Source organism: Fundulus heteroclitus, unplaced genomic scaffold, assembly GCF_011125445.2.
Source record: "Fundulus heteroclitus isolate FHET01 unplaced genomic scaffold, MU-UCD_Fhet_4.1 scaffold_282, whole genome shotgun sequence".
NCBI lineage: Eukaryota > Metazoa > Chordata > Actinopteri > Cyprinodontiformes > Fundulidae > Fundulus > Fundulus heteroclitus.
The window spans coordinates 105,423-119,851 of record NW_023396692.1 but is presented as its reverse complement, the minus strand read 5'-3'; the positions used below and the strand labels follow the sequence as shown (position 1 = coordinate 119,851).

The 14,429-nt window shown below is 38.2% G+C and overlaps 3 long non-coding RNA genes across 4 annotated transcripts; 1 reads left to right on the top strand and 2 right to left on the bottom strand.

Annotated features, from left to right (window-relative positions):
- Nucleotides 1-2,649: 2,649 nt before the first annotated feature.
- LOC118559430 lies at nt 2,650-3,978 on the bottom strand. Its single transcript, XR_004928859.1, has 3 exons — nt 3,288-3,978; nt 2,860-3,007; nt 2,650-2,685 (listed from the first exon to the last, which is right to left on the bottom strand). It is a non-coding gene; the product is annotated as an uncharacterized LOC118559430 (long non-coding RNA).
- A 6,159-nt stretch (nt 3,979-10,137) lies between these two features.
- Nucleotides 10,138-11,137, top strand: LOC118559431. Its single transcript, XR_004928860.1, has 2 exons — nt 10,138-10,363; nt 10,918-11,137. It is a non-coding gene; the product is annotated as an uncharacterized LOC118559431 (long non-coding RNA).
- A 566-nt stretch (nt 11,138-11,703) lies between these two features.
- Nucleotides 11,704-13,100, bottom strand: LOC118559429. 2 transcript variants are annotated; one of them, XR_004928857.1, is made up of 4 exons: nt 12,938-13,100; nt 12,348-12,441; nt 12,045-12,143; nt 11,704-11,770 (listed from the first exon to the last, which is right to left on the bottom strand). It is a non-coding gene; the product is annotated as an uncharacterized LOC118559429 (long non-coding RNA). The 2 variants fall into 2 exon arrangements; XR_004928858.1 differs by having other exon boundaries at nt 11,719-11,770; nt 12,034-12,143.
- Nucleotides 13,101-14,429: the final 1,329 nt, after the last annotated feature.

Below are 14,429 nucleotides of genomic sequence, written 5' to 3'. Positions count from 1 at the left end.
AACTTCAATGCATCACTGGTTGGTGGCATACTTGTTTCGCTTGGGTTAGTGCAGAAAATCCTGTACCTTGCTTCATCCACTCCACTACTCATTTACTGTCCATACATGGAACACACATACACTTCAAGATATTTGAAAGTGTCAAAATTTGGGTAAAAGTTCTCACCAAGCTTTGCAAATGTTGTGAGGAATGTTTCACTTTCCACAGCAGTCTTGAATGCTTTTGTTTTGCCTTTTCCATGAAAAGAGCTTGTGGAGTCACATCCAGTGAAAACATGGAAGCCAATGAGTGCATCACAATCAGCAGGTCCAAGAGATGATGCTATCTTCAGATCCGAGTCCTGCTCTTAACACCAGTGGCAAAGTACAATTGTTCACCAATCTGAGACTGTAACCCTACTGACATAACAGCTACATCAGTATCAGGACTTTTATTCACTATAGTCTCATACAGCTGATGCATGTCGAGCATGAAGCAAGAGCCGAGTGTCTGCCTCCTCATGCTCACAACAGAGCTCATCACTTATGGAGCAATATTTGTGGCTTCTGATTGAGCGAGCAGGAACAAATCGCAGTGAGAGCGCAGTGAGACAACACGTGTGCGCTCAAAACCGGTCTGGTGCGCGCTCAACTCTGAAAAACTCTTCTCAACCCACTGTCCTCGCGCTCAGTTCCATCTCTGCTCGTGCGCTCAACCTGCGCATTCCACGTTCAACACCAGCTGTGCGCTCGCTCGACTGTTTCTCCGCTCGCTCAACTCTGTCTCTGCGCTCGCGACTTCAAAAACTGTCCTAATCACCAGCCAATCACAGACAAGTGATTGGCCTATCTAAAAATAGGTAAAATATTCTTAAAATTTGTGTTTTTGTCCTAGATTTGAGCAGGTAAATAAGATTATCTGCCAATGGAATGAGTATTTTGACCCCTAAAATAAGATAATTAGATATACATCACTTGAAATAAGATGATGGAGATGAATTGTTCCTATTTTAAGTGCAAAAATCTTATTCTATTGGCAGATGATCTTATTTACCTGCTCAAATCAAGGAAAAATACGCAAATTTTAAGAACATTTGACTTATTTTTAGTTCCGTTTTTGCAGTGATCAGAGTATGGCTTGCAAACACTGCATTCAGATGGATTAAATCAAAATGCTGCAGCTTTTGGCAGAAATTACTAAACGTAATGGTGTTATTGAAGGAAAAAAAGAAAAATAAACAGTTTAATATTTTTGCCTAACATATTTAGTCAAAAATATTTCCTTGAGCTAATAAGTGAGGTGTGGAAATATTGTTGTCTCTTTTTTAAAGATTTTTTTTCAGGTTCTGGGGGGTAATGTAAAATTTTCTTTTGGTTTATGTTAAAGAAATTCCTACACTACATCCAGAATCAACATTTCATTACTCTACTGTAGGATTTTAATATAGACCCAAGGAAAGTCCTGAACTGAATGAGAAAGAGATCTATAGGATGAGATAAAGGTGAAGACGAGGAAACCATCAAAACTCGAATCAATTTGTCTTTGCAAATCATAAATTGTTAAATATTTTTCTTGGTACTCATATTTCTGCAGTTCCGGCTGGTTATATTGTGTTTTATAGTTATTATTATTATTATTATTATTTTATTTTTTTATCTTAATTTTTTTTATTGTTGAGTGTTTAGCCAAGTCATTTTATTAGATGTTATCTCTTATCTGATGTATCTCTTATCTAAAGTGCTTTTCAAATAATGATGACAATGATGATGATTATGATCAGAAGAAATTTTTGCATCTCTTCTCCGAAGCTGGAAAGAAAAGAGACAAAATCATTTTTCACACCTCACTTAGTAACTCTTAGTAACTCAAATATTTTAGTCTAAATATTTTAGGCAAAAATATTAAACTGTTTATTTATTTTTCTTTTTTTCCTTCAATCCCACCATTATGTTTAGTAGTTTCTGCCAAAAGCTGCAGCATTTTGATTTAATCCATCTGATTGCAGTATTTGTGCTTGCGCGTGGAATGAGCAGGTCGAGCACGCAAGCACAGATGGAACTGAGCGCGAGGACGGTGGATTGAGAAGGGTTTTTCAGAGTTGAACTCGCGCCAGACCGGTTTTGAGCGTGCACGTGTTGTCTCACTGCACGCTCGGATTGGTTCGAATCAGAAGGCACAAATATCGCTACATAATCACTGACACTGATATGTGAAGAACCTGCTGTTACTCTTATGAGGTGACACATTGATCCATGTGTCAAATAGACATCTATTGTTTTTTTCACACTTCTGAAGTCTCCCTCTGCCTAAGCTGAGTACAGAAATTCTTCCAGTGCCTCCTTGTTGTCCCCACTAGTCATTTGCTGCTTACTATGGATCTGAATCTTTTAAGAACCATCAGATGCTCTTCTCATTCTCTCAGTGTTTTTTGTACTGATGGCCGGATAACGGTCCGTAACATAATCCACTCTGCTGCAGCCCGACTTCTGTGCTTGTTGGATAACCTGGGTTAGTATCAGATCACCAAGCTCCCCAAAGGTTGCTGGGATATTTTGCAAACTCTGGATGAGTGCCATACCATCGATTATGAGATGTTTACCAATGTTGACATTCGTAGAACTTCCTGGTTACTTATCAGTCTCTGTTTAACAACGGTTCTGCAAATCTCTTTGGAACCTTCAGACAATCTTCCATCTGGTGTCTGACTGGAATTAAAAAGTGAAATGAAATATGAGTAAATAGAGAGGCACAACAAAAACTCACATACGGCTGGCCATGTTATGTGCCAGTTATTTATCATCAGGGTAGGTCTACATCAAACGTAACAAATCCTAATTTCAAAACTTGTCAGTAACAATGAGAGAAATTTCATAATATACCTTTCTGATTTAGATCTTGTCAAGAATTTGGTGCATGATCCATAGCAGGTTCTGTGGTAGTAGACCTCAAGAGCTACACAGTCCTTATCTCTTATGTGTACAAGCACACTCTCATCCTTCTTTGCTTCTGCTGCTTTTCGCAACAATCCTAGAAATATAAAATATTTATTATATGACACGTCAATATAAACCGCATCATGGTACATATTTACAAAAAAATCTATATCGTGGGGCATCATTCCAAGAAAATTGCATTTATCAACATAGCAGAGCCAAACAAACATAAACTTTATGATGACATTATTAAACCTTTTTCCTATAGGCCTAAATATGTTTCTATCCAGATAGGTAAAGGTATAGACAAGTCATACATCCACTTAATTTAAGGAAAAATTTAACAATAGATTACAGAGAAAGTATTAACTTACCACCATCAACAGTCTCTGCCTTGACAAGTTTCACCCTCTGGCGAGAATTCCTGACAGTCTCAAACTTCTCTCTTATTTTGCATATTATGCAGACAGCTGGCAGCACATGTTTTCTTGGCTGGCTATGACCAGCTTTTGGATTATCTTGTTGAGGAGGGGCAAATCCGATGGCGATCTCTTCTCTTGATCTCAGTCGTTTTTGGTGATTGGATATAGGGCAACTTATTAATGTCCTGTTCATCAGATACGGGCTCGTGCTTTCGTTTCTGGGCAGCATTTATTCGCTTCCTGTCGGTAAATCGGCGATAACAGGTCGGGTGGTAGCCAATGTGGCTTGGTATATCATCAAATTCGAAGGAGAGGAGGGGAAGCGCGTTATCGGCAATCGTCCGTTCATCGCCGGCTAAATCAGCCCAAACACGGCAAAAACTACGAAAAGTTTCCCACCTCGTTTGAGTAAATGGTTCTGTGTGTTCTCCGTCATTCCCGGCAACATGCAAAAGGCATTCACATTCCATAATTACAATGTTTCCGCTGGATTTTCTTTCTATCCCGAATAAACACATTTGTTTACTACGAGCGCCGCCATGTTGTTTGATGACGTCACGGCCTACTTAAGTCACCTGATTGGCTGAGCAGCGGCCGGTCGCGACCTAAATATTACGACATTTTCTCGTCTTAAACTGGCTGTAACTTGCCTTGTGCGCGATTTTGTTTACTTTTTATTCTAGGCATTTGAATATATGATCTATCATTTAAGACAATAATAGAGTAGTTCCACAAATACAGGAACGAAAGTGAACGCTACAGTTTTCAGCTACCGGCCTATATATACAAAAACATACACACGTTCCAAAAAGAACCCGTGGTAGGCGAAATCCGTGAAGTAGTAACCTTTATTTTCTTTACAATTATTATACAATGAAATACTCCATAGTACATTGAAACCAAAGAACAAAACCTTTTTACATGGCCAAATATTTGTTTAACAAATAAAAGTACTGTATAAACGTTTTTTTTTTTTTTTTTTTTACACAAATAACTACTGTGCTGTAAAATACTAATTTGATCATCAATACGAACTGAATGCTTCAAATTGCGGAGATCAGCAGCGCCCCACCGCGACCCGAGTCATTGTATTAGAACGGGAGAAAATTAAAAATGATTATGAAAAAAATACAAAGTACAGTAGGACAAATAGTGACTCACATGTATTTCACTGCTCTTCTCACTGAGCCGCTGCATCCTGACTCCGCTCTGTAGCGTTTTTTTCTTCTAAAGCCCGCGTTGCAGGTGTGTGTTTTAGGGAGAAAAACATAGTTATCGGTAGTTGTTGTTCTTCTGGGCAAAAAGATTCATATAAACCGACATGCCACCTTTGATTATGTTTGAGAACTGTAATGAACGGCTCATCAATGCAAATCCATGAAATAGCGAGACCGTGAAACGGGAACCGCGATATAGCGAGGGTTAACTGTATATATGAAGAGTTCATTTGCAAAAACAGATAACTCCGTTTTTAGCCAAATAAACTAAAATGTAAATGTATGTGTGTGTGTGTGGGTCCTTTTAATGAAGTTGTACTTTTGAGATGCCATTATTTTGTTATGTCGCTCTTACATCAGGTAGGTTAGTTTGACTGGTATCCCCTTAACTAAATAATAAAAAGTATGTTTTTCTAATTTAAAAAAATAGAGTTATCTGTTTTCTCTCTCTCTCTCTCTCTCTCTCTCTCTCTCTCTCTCTCTCTCTCTCTCTCTCTCTCTATATATATATATATATATATATATATATATATATATATATATATATATTGTTTATTCACTAATGTCTAACAAAGCTCTGATGCCTTCACGGAGCAGATGCGGTTTTGGAGAGACTAAAGACTTGGACGTGTAGACCTGTGTCTCTCTGCCTAATATTAGAAAAATCACATTCTAATCAAAAATATAAACGATATCTGTTCATCTTACTTGTGAAAAGTTATTCCTCGAGCCCTGACGTGAATAGTCCCTCGATTTAAACAAAAATGAGCCGCACAGTGCTGAGGTATCATTAGTGTGTTCAGCTTGAATCAGCAGGTTAGGGTAGCAGGTCGACCGCTCCAAGATGGCGGCTGTAATTCCTGCGCAGCGACAGTCAATGCGGGGTCTACTCTTATATTATGTCTATGTAGGGTAGTTCACTGCTATTTTTTTCATCCGGGTTTTTCGCGCATGCGCGACTGGTAGGCAAAAGGCGAACACAATGGCGGACGCAAACAGAGAAACTGCTCCAGACAGCCGCAGAAGCGGCTGCTGCTGCTGTAGCAGCCGCTTCTGCGGCCCGTGTAGCGATCGCCACTTCCCCTCCGCCGCTATTTAAGTAGCACAATGACTAGAGCAGAATTAAGTTGTATTTACCGGAGATGAAGTGTAGACTGCAAATTCTGTCGTAATATGATGCCTCTTCCAGTCCATTGGGAGTGTCTGCCTGCGCTCTTTTCATTGAAAATATCCATTTCTTTCTTCGTCCTCCCTCCTTCGGTAAACGACAGAAACGTACATCCAACGATTTGGAATGCCTCTCTGTGCAACCGGGAGCACAACAAGTCGTAGGCATTGTTTAGATTCCAAAAATAAATGAACTAAAAGTACGTTCTAAATCACCCGTTTTGTCATGTAGTAGACGAGGGGCCTGTTTCAGAAAGGAGGTTAAGTGAAAACTCTGAGTATGTTAACCCTGAAATGAGGGAAACTCTGGGTTTTCTGTTTCAGAAAGGGAGGTAAGTTAAACCTGAGAAAGCAGAGTAAGTCAAGCCCGTTTCTGAAAGAGAGGTAACTTATACTCAGAGTCAGTTACCATGGCAGTTTACTCTGTGAACCTAACCTGGGGTCCGTTCTTCGTACGTCGCTAACTCAGTTAGCAGGATTTCATTGTTGACGATTAGGCATGATCTTGGATCGTTTGGTTCTTCGAAAGACATCCTGCACTTGTTGTCATAGCAACATGTGCGCCAGCTTAAGCCTGCTCCAGAGCAGGCTTATTTCATGTAAACAAGATTAGATCACGGCTGTATAAGCGGAGGAGATAGGGAAGTCTGCCGTAGCCATGTCCATTTTTACGACAGCAACCTGTTGCGGAAGGTGCAAGAATAATTTTTCGAATAGTTTTTCGAATTAATCACGTATTGCGCAATAGACAGGATCCTTTAGCGCAGCGTGACAGTGTAATTGTAGAGATTTCTCTTGGTGGCTGTTATAAACAGACACACACATCATTTAACAGTGGCTTTTAAAGAGGAAAAGGTGGTGTTGGAGCCATAAATACAAAATATTTAAGTGATTTGTATGATAGTTTGCTTTTTATTTTTATCATATTCAGTAAGAAGAGTTGTTCGGGCCATTTTATTGTGAAGTTTAGTTTTACTTTGAAAGGCTTGCTTCCTGTCGAGCCGTATATTGTATTAGAAAAAACTATGGACGGATTATCTAGACACGGAGCAATACAGTTTTACCGTGTAAACTGTGGATGACTTGGAAAAGGAAGATTTTCATTTTTTATGGATAAAGATTTTTTTTTGTTAAAATTCCCAGTTTGCACGTGTCCTTTACTTCCCGTCTCTAAGGAATGACACTGAAATTTGGATCTCTTGACATAACAAGTGCCTTTTTAAAATAAAGTATAATAATTAAAGGCTACCATTTTGTAGAATATTCTTGTATTTCACTTTTACTTGTCCCCATGTTCTAGTGGGTCCCGTGGAGGCTCTGATATAAAAGAACAAAGTAAATATGAGATTATTAAAATGCAAAAATTCATACTGTAGAAAGTGATAGAAACATCTACCATGGACAGTATTTACGCATTAATTTGTCTGCTGCTTTTTGCCAGCCCTCTCTCCTGGCTTTAACAGATTTTGAGGTGTTTTAATTAATGACTCAAATTCGACATAACCTTCCATTAAAAGCTGGTGTTCTGCTTGGGAGAAAAACTGTGGGCGTTCTTTGGCCATGCTGAACAGCCAATAGCAGCGTTGCTGATCATTGTTTCTACTATCGATACATTTCCCCTTTTAAACAAACGCATGAACGCGCAGTTGTCTCAGATAACTCAATCCAGTGATACTAATCGTAAACAACAGGTGTGTTCGAAGAACCCAATTAGCCGGATCAGGATTAGCCGGATGAAATCATCTTGGATGTGTCATTTGATCTCGGATGTTTTAAGCAAGGTACGAAGAACGGACCCCTGGTCGGGAGCAGGTTTTCTTCAGAAAACCCAGAGTTTATTTTGGTCTCCTCCCCTTTTTTAAAGAGGAAGTGGTGTTTAAACACCTCATTGATTTTTTGGGGACATATTCATTGCGCACATTTCAGTCACGCTGAGCGCATCAAAGGGAATGAAATGGCATGTCCATTTATGGATGATCCTGTTGACGAAGAGGCTGTATTACTTCGTAGGAAGTTACATTTACGTCGGGAAAGGATTTTGAGGCCCAGAGTGGATTTTTTGTCATATCCCTATCCTATCACAGCAATTTATATGGTGTTGTTCATCTGCTAAAAAAAAAAGAAAACAAAAAAAAAGATTTTAAAATAGTTTCAATACTTCCTAGAATTCACCTGTGACCATACACTGACCTCTCACTTTAGTTTCAGAATGTTGATTTCCAGATCTGCCTTTTGGATCTGGCGGTCCAAGTATACAAGTTCTTTGCTGTTTTTTTCTGTCTTTTTAATAAGAAGAAGTCTATATAACTCATTAACTGGCAACTGAAAATACACTAGATTAGAGTTACATCATGAATGTAGTCTAAAATTCAAAATGAAAATGTGACATTTACTGTAAATCACTGAACTGTGTCCATCTGTGCACCAGAAGTTGATGGACCTTCCTCCTGCCGTTCTTCCATAACTCTGGGGGGTAGAGATAAGAATGACCATTTATAGATATAAACTTGGATTCTATAGGCTACTCCACATATAAATGTGAATGTGTAGATTGTTTGATGTGTAGACATATAATATTAAAATTACCTCTGTAGGCCTGTCTGTGGCAGCAGAAACGGTTTCTTCATCCCCATCATCCTGTGAAGATGAGCATTTCATAGAGTACACTTTATAATACTATTTATCATAATTGATGGTGTATGGAGTAGGCTACTGACAACTGTATGGGGTACTGTTGGGACAGGAGGCTCCAAGAGGTAGATATTACCATCCGAATCTGTTGGGACCAACAATAAACCCAACCCAAAGTAATGTAAATGGAAATATCACATTCAGTCTATATAAAAAAATAACACTGTAGGTAGACCTCTTACATTTTATGAAGGCACTTAAATCTTCTGGAGTGACTGGCTCTGATTAAGTCTCTCCAGGAATTTCCTCATCCATTGGCCTTCCAGCATTTAGGTTCAGGGCCATCTCTTCTGCATTTGTCAGGGGTGGTGGTGCAGGTCCTCCCCCTGTTTTATGAGCCTCTGCCTTCTTTCTGTTGGCTGAGTAGAAGTCAAATGAGAATGAACATTTAGACATATGTCAAAAATGCTACACTGAATGCCATTTAGTCATTTAATATGTCAAATGTTTGTAAAGCCAGGTAGCTACTCCTATGATGTGCTCAAGGCTTACCTGCTTGAAGTATGTTTTTATATTTCATTTTCAGCTGCTGCCATGTTCTTTTGATGCCTGCAGGATTGCACCTATCCATGAAAATTAAATTAGGTTTAATAAAATACTGTTCTTCCAGTTTCACCTCTGATATTATAACAGTTGGGTAAGTTACTCTAAAATAGTTCTTAATTACTAACTACAAATTTTATCTTGAACAAGTCTAATTAGATTAATGTAATAATTACTGTCTCGAGAAAGTATTGGTCTACTTACCAATTTGTTTTATTTACTTATTCATTACTTTCTAAATCCCAAATCAACCTCAACCACTTGAACAATACAAGGAGAGACAAGAAACTGCACTTCTAATGCTTTCAAATTAAAACAATATTCAATTGCATGAATTAATCATAAATTGACCAAAGTGTATTATAGAGGGAGAAAGTTAAATTAAAAATATACCTTTTAAAAGTTGATATTAAATCCACTATTGTTTTATAGTCTTTAATTTAATTACAGTATTTAGATGACTTAGTAACTTAATTCATTACACCCAACACTGTATAAAAGTAATTAAAATGTAAACTTACGCACTGACTCGAGCAGCTATTTTCACCCAAGCTAACTCTCTCTCCTTCGCCGCTGCAGCCGTGTTGCTTTTTTAAAAAAAATACATGCTCAAATTCTGCATATGCTTGCATAAGGACATCCAGTTCTGCTGGTGAGAAATATGCACACCTTTTTTTGTCTGACGCTGTTGCCATGGTGACTCGTAATATCTGCGCTCCATTGATAATGGCTTTTTATAGTTGTGGTGCATGCACTTAACTCAGAGTCAGCCAACTCAGAGTTGATTGAACTAACTCATTTCAGCTGTTCTGAAACCCAAAACTCAAAGTTTCCCATCTCAGGCTAAGTTAACTCAGAGTTCAAGTTTTAACTCAGAGTTGGTCGAACCTCCTTACTGAAAGAGGCCCCAGAACAGTACTGTTTGTGCCTACACGCCGGTGTTGTGCGAACGCGCAGAGTAGTCACGTGAGCGTGACGTCAGCTGAAAACCCCCTATTCTGTTCCCCCATGGAAATCTGTTTCCCCTGTGTCGGGAGCGCGCATTGCAGCGAGGGAGGCTGGGCTGAACACTAGCTGTGTCTCAATTCGGCGGCTGCGTCCTTCGAAGGACCCAGCCTACTCAGCCTTAGGAGGACCCAGCCATCGGAGGATGCTCCGGAGGATCCTCAGCCGTTGGTAAATGGGACGGTCTAGCCTTTGGAGCACTTCCTGGTTGCGACACGACGTCATCACGTCTACCCCAAGCCCGGGGAAAACCAGCACCAGCGCCGATAAACGACGCAAAAAAATGGATATTGAATTATTTTTTTTATTTACTTGTTATTGGAGGAGGAGAGTCGGTTTACACGGCTTCGGCGGCAGCAAAACCGGCGACAAATTTTCCTCAGGCTGGGAGAGCGCAGTGGAGAGGTAACATTTACCTGCTATTATTTTCACCCACAGGGGCCTGCTAATGATCATAATATACCAGTTATTAAACAAACGCTTGTCAGCAGATTGACGAATGTTTAAATATAAAATGTTATATTTATTTGTAAGACTTGATATAAGCTTATGTTTGTAACTTTAGTAATTTGAATTGAATAGTTAAATGTGTACAAACCCTGTAAATAACTGACTTAAATCACTACTTTCACTATCACTAATGTGTTGAGAAGCCAAATAAAACTAATATTGAGAAATAAATCATTATTTGTCTAAATTGTTATCCCCTTACTGCCTGATTTTATTTGTAATTATATAACGAAAAAATAATACAGGAAAAATAAATCTAAATATATAACGTAAAAAAAAAAGTTAAATAGTGGATCTAGATGAAGTAAAATAAGTAAAGGCCAGAATTGTTTGGTCACAAATTAGCAACACCAGGCGTTAAGCGGTTAACATTCACTAGAATTATATCAGCTACAATGAAATTGCTATCATCTAATCCTGTTGTTCTTAATCTTCATGTCTCTATCCAGACAAGGCCGATGTACCGCTGCATCAACTTAAATGCATAACATCTGCCTGGGAGCCGGTGACATCATGGCACCAGACGATGAAGTGCAGGATGACATGCCAGAGGATGAGGAGGGGGAGAACGTGTTGGAGGCAGTCAGTGGTGCTCCCTGGCGGGACCAGCTGTCTGCCGAGGTGTCTGCCCTGGAGGAGGGTCTACCCGACCACGATTACATTTAGATGGCAAGTATAATCACTTTTTAGCTTTTCTCATGCAAGGGTTATGAAAACAGTTGTAGTAAAGTCATTTTCTGCATCTTCTTAAACATTTTTAGGAACATGGCAGCGGTCAGTTGGGTCAGCCCTGCAAACCCTGATGGACGATGTGGTGAACAGTGGAGAGAGGCATCCCCCACCCCCCAGATGATGTCCCACTCGCAGTCAGAAGACTCCAAGGTCATCTGTGTGGCATCCCATCCAGTCCAGCAGCACCACCAGGGACTCCTGTTCAGTCAAAATTGTATATATGTTCTTTAGTAATCTCTTCTGTAAATAGTTGTAGTAGTTACTTTTAAAATCTAATGTAAATAGTTAAAATGTTTTTTATAGTTTATTGTAAATACTTGTTTCTCTAAAAATAAATTGATGTCACTGAGAAGTTGTTCTAAGTTTACTTAAATTGTAAAGAAGTGATGAAACAGATAATGTAACAGGTTAAAAGACTTTAAGAACACACAAACAACAATAACTTTTATAAACAATTTATTAATTTAATTTAACAATAACAGCAACACAGAACCTGAGGATAACCCATGGCCAGTTGGCAGCAGTAGGCTTCCCACTGACCCCCTGCCCTGTCCCTGGATCTTTGCATTCCTAAAGTAGAGGAAAACAATTTGTGTCAACAGATGCAATTTTCTGTAGTGTTTCTTTGAAGCTAGAAAAAAGGAGTGTTTCATATATATAAATATATATATATATATATATATATATATATATATATATATATATATATATATATATATATGTATGTATGTATGTATGTATGTATGTATGTATGTATGTATGTATGTATGTATGTATGTATGTATGTATGTATGTATGTGTGTGTGTGTGTGTGTGTGTGTGTATTTCATTACATTAGCCAAACCTGAACATCCTTTGTATTTTTTTTTTCAAGTTGTCCCACTTTTTTTTGGCCTGTTGTGGCTCAACTTCACCCTCCAGGCCCGTTTTTTGCAGGATTGTTCTAAACAAGAGAAATGAGAAGAGATAAACACACAAGGATCCCTACTATCACAACTATAAGATTAAAAAAAGTGACATCTGGGCATCATTTGATGTGATCAAAAGATTATATTTGTACGTTGGTGTTTGAACAGGACTTCTTTGAACTTGTGTGAATTTTACATACAAATGCAACATGTATATGGATTCATGCCTCAACTCTTACCTCCATCCGACTGTGGCAGTATTTTTGGCCCCGGTAAAGAGGTGTTCATTCTGCCCACGGAGTTTTATCAACTCCTCTGTATGCTCCCTGCTCCCTAGAACAAAATGACATGTAAAGCATATTTCTGTTATGTCAACAGGCAAAATGACTGTTCTGTATAATTACGCTGGTGTTGTTCTTCAAGTGAATTATACTTTAAACCTTATTATACTGTACTGTAAATTAACTATACGTTATTGAGTATTCAAACAAAACGTTTGCAGTATTGACAGCCCAGTACAGCTGGACTGATGTTATTTCTTCAGCTGCATTAAGCTTTGACAGTTCTAATCTTTTGTAATAAACTGTATGAGAATAAATTGATCGAATTTGTGAGGGACACAGTTATCAGCGCAGTTACAATAAGATGTAGGTTAAAATCAAAAATTTTGACATTTTTATGAAGGCTTTTAATGTTGTTGAACGTCTCGTATCAACAGATTAGCTCTAAGCTTTAGCTTTAGCTGGTCCTACAAATTCCGGTGGCTCCGTTACCGTCATGTATTTTAATAATGTTCAGTTAAAAAATAAAATAAAAACAAACTACTTACATTTAAAGCTGTACACAGCACTACTGCCAGCGCTGCTGCTGCTTTCCAGTCTTGATGAAAATCCGCCTTCTTTCTTTTTTTTCTTCAACTACTAAAAAAAAAGCGAGCAAAGCACCTCGGGAAATTTTATGGCAGGCGATGCCACTGAGGATGGTAGCGGTGCATCCTCTATGGCAAGCCGTTTTAACATAAATTCGGTTTTACCGCCCTTACGTTCGAGCAATTTAAGATATCCCTAATTGTATTTTGACTAGTCAAAATACCTATTCGAGATATCTCTAATTACATTCTGACTAGTCGAAATGACATCAGATTTTCCATTGAGTTGTATGGAGACGTCAATTCAAGATATCTCGAATGAATTACTGACTATCTGAAATACCCATTTCAGATATCTACAATTAAATTACGACTAGTCAAAATTACAATTCAGGATATCTTAAATTGAGTTTTGACTAGTCATAATTCTAATTAAAGATATCTCAAATGCCACCATAATTCAAGATATCTTAAATGTATTTTTGGATAGGCGAAATGCAGTTTTGACTAGTAAAAAATAAATTTAAGATATCTTGAATTGTAATTTTGACTAGTCAAAATTCTTTTTAAGATATCTTGAATTGTAATTTTGACTAGTCAAAATTCCTTTTAAGATATCTCTAAATGAATTAGAGATATCTTGAATTATTCAGCTTTTCCATCTTAAATTGACATTCTGACTAGTCAAAATGACGTTACTGATATCTTGAATTACGAAACGGCTTGCCATATATCATCACACAGGAACCGGAGGCGTGCGCTTTTGTTTTCAGAGAAGCTAAAGGAGGGTGCTGTAATGCTTTGTGCCGTCTCGCATGTGAAAATCAAGAGCTAGCTGGCTTTACCATAATTCCCAAGAGGCAGATGCTTTACCACAGTATAAAAACTGCATCTGGTTATTAACAGAACTGGTCCGGGCTGAGGAATATTACTTATTTCCAGCTTGGACATGAGTCGATAGTAGCGCTTTCAGCTAGCCGTTTTTCAGTGCATTGTGTGCGTCGGCAGCAAGTAAATCCGAAATTCTTTGCAAATTTCTTAAGCATTCTTCAAGTATACTATTTTCGCCCTCTCTGCATATCCCATACTTAAAAAGCTCTTTCTATATTGTGGCATTTTCTTACAATTTTGTCGAAAACAGCCAGCGCCATTGAATGTTCAGGCAGCTTTGGGCAGCTTACAGCCAATAAGGGGCTTACACGCAATGCCTTATTTCAGATATCTTAAATTGTAATTCTGACTAGTCATAATTACGTTCGAGATATCTTAAATTACATCTACGGATGTGTGACGCTTTCAATGACGAATCCGGTGACGTAATTTGAGATATCTTGAAAGGAATTTTGACTAGTCAAAATGTAATTGAAGATATCTTAAATTATTATTCTTCCTAGTAAGAATGTAAATAAAGATATCTTAAATTACCATTCCGGATAGTCAAAATGTAGTTTTG